General features: G+C 38.5%; 1 protein-coding gene across 4 annotated transcripts in view; it reads left to right on the plus strand.

Moving 5' to 3' along the window:
* The first annotated feature begins 900 nt into the window (after positions 1–900).
* The window catches only part of LOC127001926 (putative neural-cadherin 2), a 168,281-nt gene continuing 156,401 nt past the window's right edge, over positions 901–12,780 (plus strand). For all 4 annotated transcript variants that reach the window (XM_050867169.1, XM_050867170.1, XM_050867171.1 and 1 more), the window contains exon 1: positions 901–2,278. The gene's annotated coding sequence lies outside the window, so the exon portion shown is untranslated. The remainder of the gene's footprint in view (positions 2,279–12,780) is intronic.

Below are 12,780 nucleotides of genomic sequence, written 5' to 3' on the forward strand. Positions count from 1 at the left end.
CTTCAGGGGCCTCTTCGATGACCCCAGCCCGTTGGTGGAGCAGGCGAATTTTATTTATAGTGGCTGCCGTGGTATAGAACTCTAGCTTGGCCCATGCTGCCCCCCGGTGCTTCTCTTGACATAAGTCGCTGAAGTTAGGGGTGACTGAAGGTCTGGGCAGCATGTGGGTTATCTTCCGCCACTCGGGTTTGAAATGAAGAGAGTTAAATTAGTGAAAAAAAAGGAATATTTACGTAGAGAGGAGGTTGAGAGGGGAGAAAATATAACTACGGTACTACAACATTAAAGAAACAAACGGAGGTATAAGGAAGGCTTGGAGGTATGAAAGTGGTCGAGAGGGAATAAAAAATAAAATAAAATAAACGCGAAAGGAAAGGAACTTATAGATAGAGAGGAAGTTCACTGTGGAAGAAAATAAAGCCCAGGTACTACAACTTTAAAGCAACAAAAGGAGAAAGAACGAAGCCACGGAGGTATGAAAGCGCTCGAGTGGGTATCAGATGCAAACAGAAACAGCGCAGAGTATCTCGGGGCCAACGTGTGTCTGAGAGCATAACGCAGCACGCTAAAAATTCATGACATCCCGAGGTGAGTTGCCTGGAAGCGCTTGTCTCGGGGATAACTCAAGACCGTGTCGTGAGCTGCACTTAGGACGCTGATGTGACGTATAAATCTTGCTATTATTTGACAGGAGTGAAGAAATGCACTGGGCTGGGATATATTGGCTGTAGGAGGTCTGGGTGTTGTGCTTGTGGAGGAAAAGAAGGCGAAGACGATGATGACGAAATAAGAGTGAAAGTAGAAGTAGTAGAAGGAGAGGAAAGAAGGAAAAAGTAGAAGTAGAAGTAGAAGTAGAAGAAGAAGAAGAAGAAGAAGAAAAAAAGAAGAAAAAGAAAAAGAAGTGGAAGAAGAAGAAGAAAAAGAAAAAAAGAAGAAGAAGAAGAAGAGCAAGAACAAAAAGAAGAAGATGAAGAAGAAAACAAAGACGAAAAAGAAGCCGAGGACGACGAAGTAAAAGATAAAAAAGATGAGGAAGAAGAGCAAGCAGAAGTAATAGCAGAGAAGTAGTATAGGAACTGCGCTCATTGCCTCTCAATCTCCCTCACTCTCATCCTTGTCGCCACCCTCTCCATGTTTCTATCTATTATGGTTGGGCAATGGGTGTGGCTGTGCTGTACGACTTGTCCTCAGCTCCCAAGAATGAAACAATGCAGTGGACTCGGGTATAGAAAAACGACCACACCTATTATCATGACCTACTCTCTTACACACTAGCTACACCTATACTTGCTACACTTATATCTCCCACACCAGGTAACTCTTAAAGGAGGCAGATCAATGGACAAAATAGTATGAAAAGAATGGCAGTAGAAGAAAAGGCAGACTCAAAAGAAGGAAAAGGCTGGGAGAATGGGAAGAGAAAGGGTAATGGTTAGGGAGAGGGAAAGGGAGGAGAGGGAGAGGGGAGAGAGAAAAGAAGGCTGGAAAAGGGAGAGGGTGATAGTGAGGGAGAAGGAAAAGGAGAAACAAATGGATAATGAATTCGGAGGGAGGAAGCGATGGTAAGGGAGGAGGAAATAGAGGAGGAAAAGGAAAACGAGGAGGAAACTGAATGAGGAAAAGGATATGAAGGAAGAGAAAAAATCGAGGAGGAAAAATAAATAGGGGAGGAAAAGGAAAAAGAGGAGGAAAAGGAAATTTAGGAGGAAAAGGAAATAGAGGAGAATGAAATAAAGGAGGAAAAGGAAATTGATAAGGGAAAGGTAATATATAAGGAACAGGAAATAGAGGAGGGAACGGAAAGAGGAGAAAAATGAAATGGAGGAAAATAAAATAGATGAGGAAAAGGAAATAGAGGAGAAGGAACTAAAGGAGGAAAAATAAATTGATAAGGGAAAGGGAATATATAAGGAACAGGAAATAGAGGAGGGAACGAAAAGTGGAGAAAATGGAAATGGAGGAAAATAAAATAGACGATGAAAAGGAAATAGAAGAAAAAGGAAATAGCGGAGGAAACGGAAAGAGGAGGAAAAGGAAATGGAGGAAGAAATGGAAATGAGGAAGGAAAAACGAAAGGAAGGAAAGGGAGAGGGAGACGATAAGGGACGTAGCGGCCGCAAAACTCAGGCAAGGCGGTGAGGGAGGGACGGGCGGCGGCGGCGAGGAGGAGGTAGCAGCCGCCAGCCAGTCGCGTGCCGGCCGCCGCCCCGTGAGCATTCCGCGGCACCCTTAGGAGCCCGCCCTCCCCGGCACAGCGCGACCTGTTACTCCGCCGACGGTCTGTACCACCACCATCACCCTCCTTCTTCTATTGTCACACCTTGATAGTAAGGCGACGCTCCCTCCTTCGACCGGTCTGTGAGGCATAACATTTTTTTGTGACCTTAATTTAACTTTTCCGCTACGTGAGGAAGTTTTAGGACAGGTAACTTAGGAGGAAGATGGATAAAGGTGTAGGAATTTTACTGGTTGAGGGGATGAATTTGCAAAGTACCAGTAGAGGATTAACTTTCAACGTCTCTCGACTACTCTGTGAGGCGTTACTTTATTTATTTTAACTTTTCTGTGGGTTTAGAAACTTTTGAGTGCAAGTAACGTGCAGGCTTTAGGGTCACAATGAGCGCAGCTACAAAGTGAGAGAATGATTCCGTTCCTTATCGTATCAACTGGCTTGTTGGCGTTTATATTATGAAAGAGATAGCGGGTAAGGAAATATTGATTCAGGAGTCTGTCGAGAGTGGTTTAGTTAATATATACGCCTCCTTCCTTCCCTTGTTTCGCTTTGCACTATTTTTTTTTATAGTAAGGAATCGCCCCGCACTACGACAACACCTAACTGCGAGGCATAACGTTTTCATAACGATTTTTTTTCCGCCATTTAAGAAACTTTTAGAATGTGTCGCTGGCAGACTTGAGTGCCACAACTGATTCATAACCAGGACGAAGCCAATCCTGTATTGTTCTTAGTTTATTTTTACCAAACGTTCTCAGCTCCGACCAGACGGATATAGTTTTTTTTTCAGTGACTAACTCTACAGCGACTTAAGAAAATTTAGTATGGTAGTTAACAGGCTCTTTGACCACATTGGAACACCTTTGTGGTAAAATTACTCACAAAATGTAAGGCACAACTATTTTAATGGTGAAAACTTTGCTGCAACATAAGAACATTTAAGCTTGGGTTACTTAAAGTCTTTCAAGCAAAAGCTGATCGAACTTTAGGGCGAAAATATTAAATTGTTTATTGTGTCACTGTTTGTATTTATTTGTTTCTGTGTGTGTGTGTGTGTGTGTGTGTGTGTGTGTGTGTGTGTGTGTGTGTGTGTGTGTGTGTGTGTGTGTGTGTGTGTGTGTGTGTGTGTGTGTGTGTGTGTGTGTGTGTGTGTGTGTGTTAAAAGAGATAAATAAGACGATATTGTGTATGCTAACATAAGAAAAACAACATCTATTTCCCTTTTCCTCAGTAAACGAAAAATACTGAAGAAATAAAACCCAGCAGATTTTATAATATTTCTTTTCATTTTTTAAACAGAATATATGAAGAAGGGAATCCGTGTGTCAATCATTTTTTACTTTTTTGAGAGGAAAGTGACAATCTTTAACTGAGTGATTGCAAATGGCGAAGTAGAAGTAGATATACATGAAATATACGACAGTGTCAGGGGTGTTCGGTACAGGCCATGGTTCTTAAGGTTGGTGTAGCACTCTGGACCTGGATCAGAAAGAGCACTAACTGACTTCCCATTTTTACATCAATGGATAATTAAATGAATAAATAAAAACCAGGAGCAGTAAGTATCGGGCTTTTTTTTTCATTATTGTTATTTTTTTACGCCCTTGGTCTACCTCCTCTGCTGTAAAAGAAAAATGGTGGGAGGCAGGCAGCTCTTAGTATTGTCAGGCATAAAAGAATATGTCGCAATAGCATATATCTGTGGGATGAAAAGCACTAATCAATACCAATCAACTTCTTTTGTGGTCAACTACTATGTCTTAATTTCTTTCTTTGATTTATGGAAACTCTTTGGGAATTTTCAACTTGCCACGTCAGTTTCTAGAACCCAAGAAATACGACCAAAACCAAAATAAAGCTTTAAAACAACCTTCCAAGACAGAGGAACATAATATGAGTCAAAACTGATCACCAACGTATATTTTTGCCAGACAATAAATAAATGCTTCAAAGTAGGTCATAAAAATCTGACACACTTAAGTAAATAGCAGTAAATAGCGGGCTTTTTTTTCATTATTTTTTTTTTACGCCTTTGGACTGTCTCCTTTGCTGTAAAAATAAAATAAAAACACTTGATAAAACTAAGGAGGGTAATAAAAAATTCCTCTTAAAAAGTCATAACATTAGACTCGTGAAACTTACCGCCACACCTTTATAGCAAACATAATCAAATACGCCACTGATGAGCCGTGAGGGAAATGCTTGAATTAAATTGGCGAGGTGTTAGAAAAGATTGAAAATTACGTGTTAAGGGATAGTATTACTTAGAGCGACCCCAAGCACACATATCAGGCAAGGTTTTTTGGGGGTTTGGGCATTTCAGGGGTAGTTTTATGACTCTTCTGGTATTCTGACCCTCCTTCTGTACCATGAACATGAAAAACCACTCATGAAAAACTGACTGATATCTTTGGCTTTTGGAAATAGTTGGCGTAAGAGTGGAAACATCTAACAATATTGACGTAAATAGGGTTTGGGGCATTTCAGGGTAGTTTTATGACCCCTCTGGCATTCTGACCCTCTTTCTGTGCAATGAAGATGAAAAACCGCTCATGAAAACTAATCTTCTCTTTGGCGTTTGGAAATAGTTGACGTAAGAGTGGAAACATCTAACAATATTGACGTAAATAGGGTTTGGGGCATTTCAGGGGTAGTTTTATGACCCCTCTGGTATTCTGACCCTCCTTCTGTACCATGAACATGAAAAACCACTCATGAAAACTGACTGATCTCTTCGGCCTTTGGAAACAGACTTAAGGTGTGGAAACATCTATCAATATCGACGTAAATATGGTTTTGGGCATTTCAGGAGTAGTTTTATGACTCTTTTGGTATTCTGACCCTCCTTCTGTACCATGAACATGAAAAACCACTCATGAAAACTGACTGATCTCTTTGGCCTTTGGAAATAGACTTAAGGTGTGGAAACATCTATCAATATCGACGTAAATATCGTGGATTCCGGTAGCAACTGGGTGGCCGATCGAATGCTCTTTAGGGCACGTAATACACAAAGTAATTAACTTCTACTCATCCACCATTTCAATTATATATCAGGGCAATGGAAATAAACAAGGGAAGATGATTAAGTAGATCAGCGCAAATTTGCTATTAATGAGGTGGATAAAGGTGGTTAGAGGTGGGCACAGGTGGACACAGACACATAGAGGACGTAAGAGGATAAGACTTAGGGAGCAGGTGCATGGCGAACAATAAATGAGTGAAGGTGAGCATCAGTTACTACGGCTTAATGTCAGTGGGTCGAGGTGGGACAGGTGTGTAAAGGTTTATACCAGCGTTGTCAAATTATCGTACTAATCGCATTGTATTTTCGTAGTTTCTGACCGATAACTATAGCAAAAAACAAACAAACAAACATCAATATATAGGAGTTTTAACGCTAACTTCAATTTTCTATCGTTATTTGTGTAGGGACGAGAGTTTGAGGCTTAAAAGTAATAAATACGATGTGGTGAATACGATAATCTGGCAACGCTGGATAAACAGGTTAATGGGATTGTCTTTAATGGAGACTTAATTGGCAAGCACTTTGACGCGGGTATTGTTGCTGACTTTTGAGAGAGGAAATTAATAGTAACTCATGATGCTTGTGACAAAGAAAATAAAATTATATACTGGTAACTAGCGATTCGATCCTCAAGAAGAGAGTCATCCAATCAGCTCCAACCTGCGCTGTTCCGGGTTGGTCGGCAAATAGATGTTTTGGCCAATACTTGAAGAAATGATCGGTGGTATCATGAAAATATAGAAGAAAACAATTTAAATAACACTTATAATGTATCGTTCCGGGTTGAGAGATATATAGATATTTTGCCCAATACCTGAAGAGAGGATACATGTAGATAGATAGGTAAAAATATATACAGATAGATAGAATGATATAGATAATCAGATAGCTAGCTAGCAAGATAGATAGATAGATACAAAGACATGTCCTAATAGGAGCGACGTATAGGTACAGAGTATTAAAATGAATATTCGGATCCCCTTCTTGTGATACTCTTCGCAACGATCACTGTTAAAGATGCAGGGAATTAATAGGGTGGAAGTTTTTCATTTTGCTGTAAAAAATAGTTAAATTTATTATTAGTAATATTATTCCAAGTTAGCGGTAACAGGGTCGGGACGCCAAGCATGCACCACAATTCTCTTGTTTATTCAGAACTTCTCGTTTCGTGCAGCAAAATGTATCGCGCTTTAATGAAGTAAATATTTTTTTCTATATCTTGTACTAAAATTGCCTCAGAATAGTGAGTAGAACAATATCCCAAAAGCAGCATCACCTAATTGACCAACAAAAATCGCTGCAGTGTTTGTCATGTATGACTGAATATATTAAGCTGCGCGGACTGATGATTTACACTTCATAAAAATTGTCACATCATTGAGTAAGTGATGCCTATCAGCATATCACTAAAACTACCGACGATCACGATTAATGAGCAAGTATTGGCTATATAAATTATTAGCCATATTGGGATAAAAATGACATAAATGTCTTAATGAGCATCGTCATCAAATACGCATTAAGAGGACATTGAAACATTACAAAATTTACTTTAAAAAAGCGCGCTATTGATGTGGTGTTAGGATGCATGGGTTTTACAGACTATCAGGTTTCTTGAGGATTTTAAAATCTCTTAAAACATCACTGCGCTGAGCAATAAAAAAACATCGAAACATCAGCTGCGAGTAACGATAATGTGTTGGTGGTGTCGCTAACATGGGAAACGTTCGGGAATGTACACTCGTCCGCCGCCACCACCACACAACCTTGCGTCCAAGAAAGTAGGAACATTATTTCCCCAAAGACAAAATAAAACTATGAAATGAGTGAAAATCTTTTCCTGTGAACACCGTAACTTAATATCATGAGTGTATCGCACGCACACAAATATTTAAATGATGGAGAGCGAGAAGACGTAAGCTTGATAATCCGCCTTAATCATAATTATATATTTCATCATTACCTCTAAGTTAATGACATACTTGATTCTAATTATAAAGATTATATACGTGATTATTAATGTTCATTCTTTACTGTATCTTAACAGTATTATTGTAAGTTAACACTGACTTGACTTTATAGAAACCTGAATAACATGTTTAAGAAGCTTAGAGCGGATTAACACTTTTGCCTATATTTCTTTCATTCATAGTAATTAACAAAACAATTACACACAGGATAATGAATTTCACGGTAATTTAATCATGCACGGCGACGAATAAGCCTCCAGCATAATGCACGATGCTGCGAGACGTAAATAGATAAATGTGAATATCGAAAAATCTCTGAAATTAAACCTGATAAACTCTATAATGATCCTCCTTCACTAGCTTTACAGGAGCCTAAGTTTTCCTCGCCTTTTCTTTTATTCAACCATTAGTCAAAACTCTATAATGATCCTCCTTCACTAGCTTTACAGGAGCCTAAGTTTTCCTCGCCTTTTCTTTTATTCAACCATTAGTCAAAACTCTATAATGATCCTCCTTCACTAGCTTTACAGGAGCACAAGTTTTCCTCGCATTTTCTTTTATTCAACCATTAGTCAAAACTCTATAATGATCCTCCTTCACTAGCTTTACAGGAGCACAAGTTTTCCTCGCATTTTCTTTTATTCAACCATTAGTCAAAACTCTATAATGACCCTCCTTCACTAGCTTAACAGGAGCCTAAGTTTTCCTCGCCTTTTCTTTTATTCAACCATTCGTCAAAACTCTATAATGATCCTCCTTCACTAGCTTTACAGGAGCCTAAGTTTTCCTCGCCTTTTCTTTTATTCAACCATTAGTCAAAACTCTATAATGATCCTCTTTCACTAGCTTTACAGGAGCCTAAGTTTTCCTCGCATTTTCTTTTATTCAACCATTAGTCAAAACTCTATAATGATCCTCTTTCACTAGCTTTACAGGAGCCTAAGTTTTCCTCGCCTTTTCTTTTATTCAACTATTGGTCAAAATCCTATCCCGTAAAAAAAAAACTTCAATAACGCTCAAAGAATTTTACGTGAATACAAATTTGACCTCCATCGCAAAACCCAGAGAATATTACGCTTAAATATGTTACGATGAATACGAGTGATAAAAATATACATACAGACCACTTTATTAGCAATCATCCTTGGCTTCGTATTCACGCACGGAGGAACATCAACGCATTCAAACTCCAGGTAAAGTGTTTCAGGTGTTAAGCGGATCAGCGCGGGGCTCTCAGGGCTGGAAAAGTCAAGCCATGCAGTCACAGTTCTCGTTGCATTAATAACAGATAACCGGAGGAGTAAAAATTCTCTCTCTCTCTCTCTCTCTCTATATATATATATATATATATATATATATATATATATATATATATATATATATATATCTATATATATATATATATATATCTCTATATATATATATATCTATATATATCTATATATATGTAGGTAAGCTACTTGAGGCATAATTATATATATATAAATATGTGAGTTACCTTGAAAGCCACTCATTGATTGGGGACTCACAACATGGCTTCCGAAACAAAAGATCCTGCCTATCAAACCTATTAACCTTTTATAACGACCTCTTCACTGTTTATGACATAACCAAATCACTGGACGTAGTCTATCTTGATTTCCAGAAAGCGTTTGATAAAGTCCCGCATCATAAATTACTTTACAAATTAAAGCAAATAGGTATTGACGGTCAAGTAAACCAATGGATCGCGAATTGGTTGAGCAACAGACAACAAAGAGTAGTGATTGACGGATTTAACTCAGAGTGGGCGCCTGTCACTAGTGGCGTCGATCAGGGCTCGGTCCTTGGCCCAGTGCTCTTCATTATTTACATCAACGACGTGGATGTTGGACTCAATAACCGCATTAGTAAATTTGCAGACGACACAAAGATTGGTAACTCGGTTCTCACTGACGAAGACAGGCAAGGCCTCCAAGAGGATTTGCACAAAATTTCAGTTTGGTCGGATAGATGGGAGATGCCCTTTAACGTAGGCAAGTGCCAGGTCCTTCAAGTTGGAACGAGGAATAAGAAGTTCGAATACGAAATGCGCGGCGTTAAACTTAAAAGCGTTCAATGCGTCAAAGACTTGGGGGTCAAAATCGCGTCAAACCTCAAATTCTCACAGCAATGCATCGATGCAGCAAATAAAGCGAACAGAATGTTGGGCTTCATTAAAAGAAACTTTGTATTCAAGAATAAAGATGTAATACTCCCGCTCTACAACAGTTTAGTCAGACCCCACTTGGAATATGCGGTACAGTTTTGGTCCCCCCACCATGCAAAGGATATTGCTAAATTAAAAGGTGTTCAGCGTCGGGCAACGAAAATGATCCCTTCCTTGCGCAACAAATCCTACGAAGAAAGGCTTTCTACCCTTAACATGTTCTCTCTTGAGAAACGTCGCCTCCGAGGAAAATTGATCGAATGTTTTAAAATACTTAATGGTTTCACGAATGTAGACAGATCAACATTGTTTATGATCGATGACAGTCTGCGCACGAGGAACAATGGCGTAAAACTCAGATGTAGACAAGTAAATTCAGACTGCACAAAATTTTTCTTCACCAACGTTGTAGTGCGAGAATGGAATAAGCTTCCACCATCAGTGGTCCAGTGTAACACGATTGACTCCTTCAAAAATAAGCTCGACCGTCACTTCCTTCAACTTAATATCAACTAGAGTAGAAGTGCAACGTTTTGGAGTCTTCTGATTAATGTAAAATCACTTAGGTTAAGGACAGACCACCAAGTCTGGACCATGGGGTCTGTGTGGTCTGATTTTCTATGTAAATCTCTCTCTCTCTCTCTCTCTCTCTCTCTCTCTCTCTCTCTCTCTCTCTCTCTCTCTCTCTCTCTCTCTCTCTCTCTCTCTCTCTCTCTCTCTCTCTCTCACGACTCGGGTACCCTCAGACATGCACCCTCGAGGCTGTTCTTTCTCTAAAGCTTTAATTTCCTTAAGGGTCGGACCAAACGAAGGCTAGTAAAAGACACTGAATCCACCCCCCACCCCCCCCCACACACACACTTGTTTCCTTGCTCTATTATATGTATGGAAGTATGTGGGTATGTTTGTACGTGTGTATGTGTTCTATCTATCTCTACATGCTTCATTGCCTTTTTTTGTGCCATGTGTCTAGACGGGAGAAGTACGGTCCACCTTTTTGCTTACCTGTGAGGAAAAGGGTGTTATTAGTGTTGATTGCTCTTGTAGGGAACTATAAACATATCTGTGTAATGATGAAATCTTACTTGATATCTACAGCGGCACTCTAGGTTTATAGTAGTATAGATGTAACTTTCTGAATTCAGTATTTATATTTTGCTCTTTTTTTTTTTTTGATACAAGGAAATACATAACAGCTCGGGACGAAAACCTGCAACTGAGCTTAGAATGTTATTATGGAAATGTTGTGTGAGATTTGCTGCCCGTGTACCTCTTCCCCACAATTTTCTAATATATTATGTCTTCCAGTGTTAAAATTCTACATGCTAATGGAAGAGATGAAAAATATATATTCTACTTCATCGGTAATTTATGACAATTCTGTTTAAAAATGTGACAAAAAGGAGAGAAACTTTTTGCTGTAATGGAGATGAAATGCAACTTTCTATATATTTAGTTGTACGGGAAACACACACACACACACACACACACACACACACACACACACACACACACACACACACCGTAACTAAAAAAAAAGGGGACGTTGAATCGTTAAGTATACTTTTTTTTACGACTCACACTAATACAGATATTCGAGTATTTTCGTTACACTAATACCTAAAAAAAAAAGAAAGATTATGTGTCAGCACCCTGGACAGGACGCAAATCAGATCGCTGGCGTCCTTGCTCACCCGGACGCCCTAGGGGAGTCAGGCGCCTCCCGACACGGCGTAGCTGATGAGTTTTTCCTTGTACCTAATCATGGCAGGTGTTTTTGAGTCCACTGGAGACAAATTCATCTGCCCTAATCGGATACATTCACATTCACATCTGCATAATCTTCATTCAGACCTTCACAGGCAGCTGACTCAACAAAGTCAACAGATTAATCTCCCTGCATCATGGCATTTAATTGAAATTTATACATTTTATTTATCTACCTTCAAATAACAGAACATTCCAGTTCAAGAGCGAGACAAAGGTTTTGATATATCATTTTTCTATTCACCTGTGGACACATGAAAATTCATATCACTCCATTTTTCATTATCGAAACAACTCTTTTTCTCACTATTTATGCCTCAACTTTTACAGTCATTGTGGTGCCTCGACACGGCAACCCTTTTTCTATAATATATTTTTTTCCATTTAACCAGAATACACATGAATGTATTTATTGCCCCACCACCCCTCATTATCTAAACAACTAGTTGTTCATTATATATATATATATATATATATATATATATATATATATATATATATATATATATATATATATATATATATATATATATATATATATATATATATATATATATATATATATATATATATATATATATTATATATATATATATATATATATATATATATATATATATATATATATATATATATATATATATATATATATATATATATATATATATATATATATATATATATATATATATATTATATATATATATATATATATATATATATATATATATATATATTTATGTATGTATGTATGTATCACAGGTTAACACTCATTTTGTCCGGAAATTTTCCTCTTTCAGGCTTTGAAAACTTCACGTCGACTAATTATTCTCCCATTAATTAATTGTGTTTCAACTAAACGTGGACACTTACTCATAAGCATTGTCATTTTGCGGACGAAACTGAATTAAAGTTTGAAAATTAGAAAAAAATCGTTAACCGCCCCCCCCCACCCCCCCCCCCCCCCACCCCCACCCGCCAACACATCCAGGTACAGACAGGCAAGAACAAGTTTGAATTTGGAGTGAATGAAATAATTGTGCATTTATAGAAAAAATAATATAAAGATTCTAATGGAGATTGCATACTAATTACGTCTCTCTCTCTCTCTCTCTCTCTCTCTCTCTCTCTCTCTCTCTCTCTCTCTCTCTCTCTCTCTCTCTCTCTCACACACACACTCTCTCTCTCTCTCTCTCACACACACACACACACACACACACACACACACACACACACACACACACACACACACATTCCAATTTTCAGCATCATATCTTCGGCGCATCTGGCAACATAAGAGACCATAAAGATAAAAATTAAAAGACACTCATCATATCAAGTAACGCACGGGCCTTTACTCATCTTTATTGCGTATTATTTCTTTCTTACGTTATCCTGCTCTTTTATACTTTACGCTCCTGCCCAGCCTCCATTTCCTTCCTGTCTGTTTCGAGAATTTCCTGGAGCATTATTTCACTCTTATTGTCGTCTGGTTCGAGGAATTCGTTGTCGCTTTACGTTCGCTGTGTCGCACCTCCGCATTACCTGCCCGCTTCACCTGGGCAATGAAATATGTTACCTGACAGGGTTCCAG

The sequence above is a fragment of the Eriocheir sinensis genome, chromosome 22, assembly GCF_024679095.1.
Source record: "Eriocheir sinensis breed Jianghai 21 chromosome 22, ASM2467909v1, whole genome shotgun sequence".
NCBI lineage: Eukaryota > Metazoa > Arthropoda > Malacostraca > Decapoda > Varunidae > Eriocheir > Eriocheir sinensis.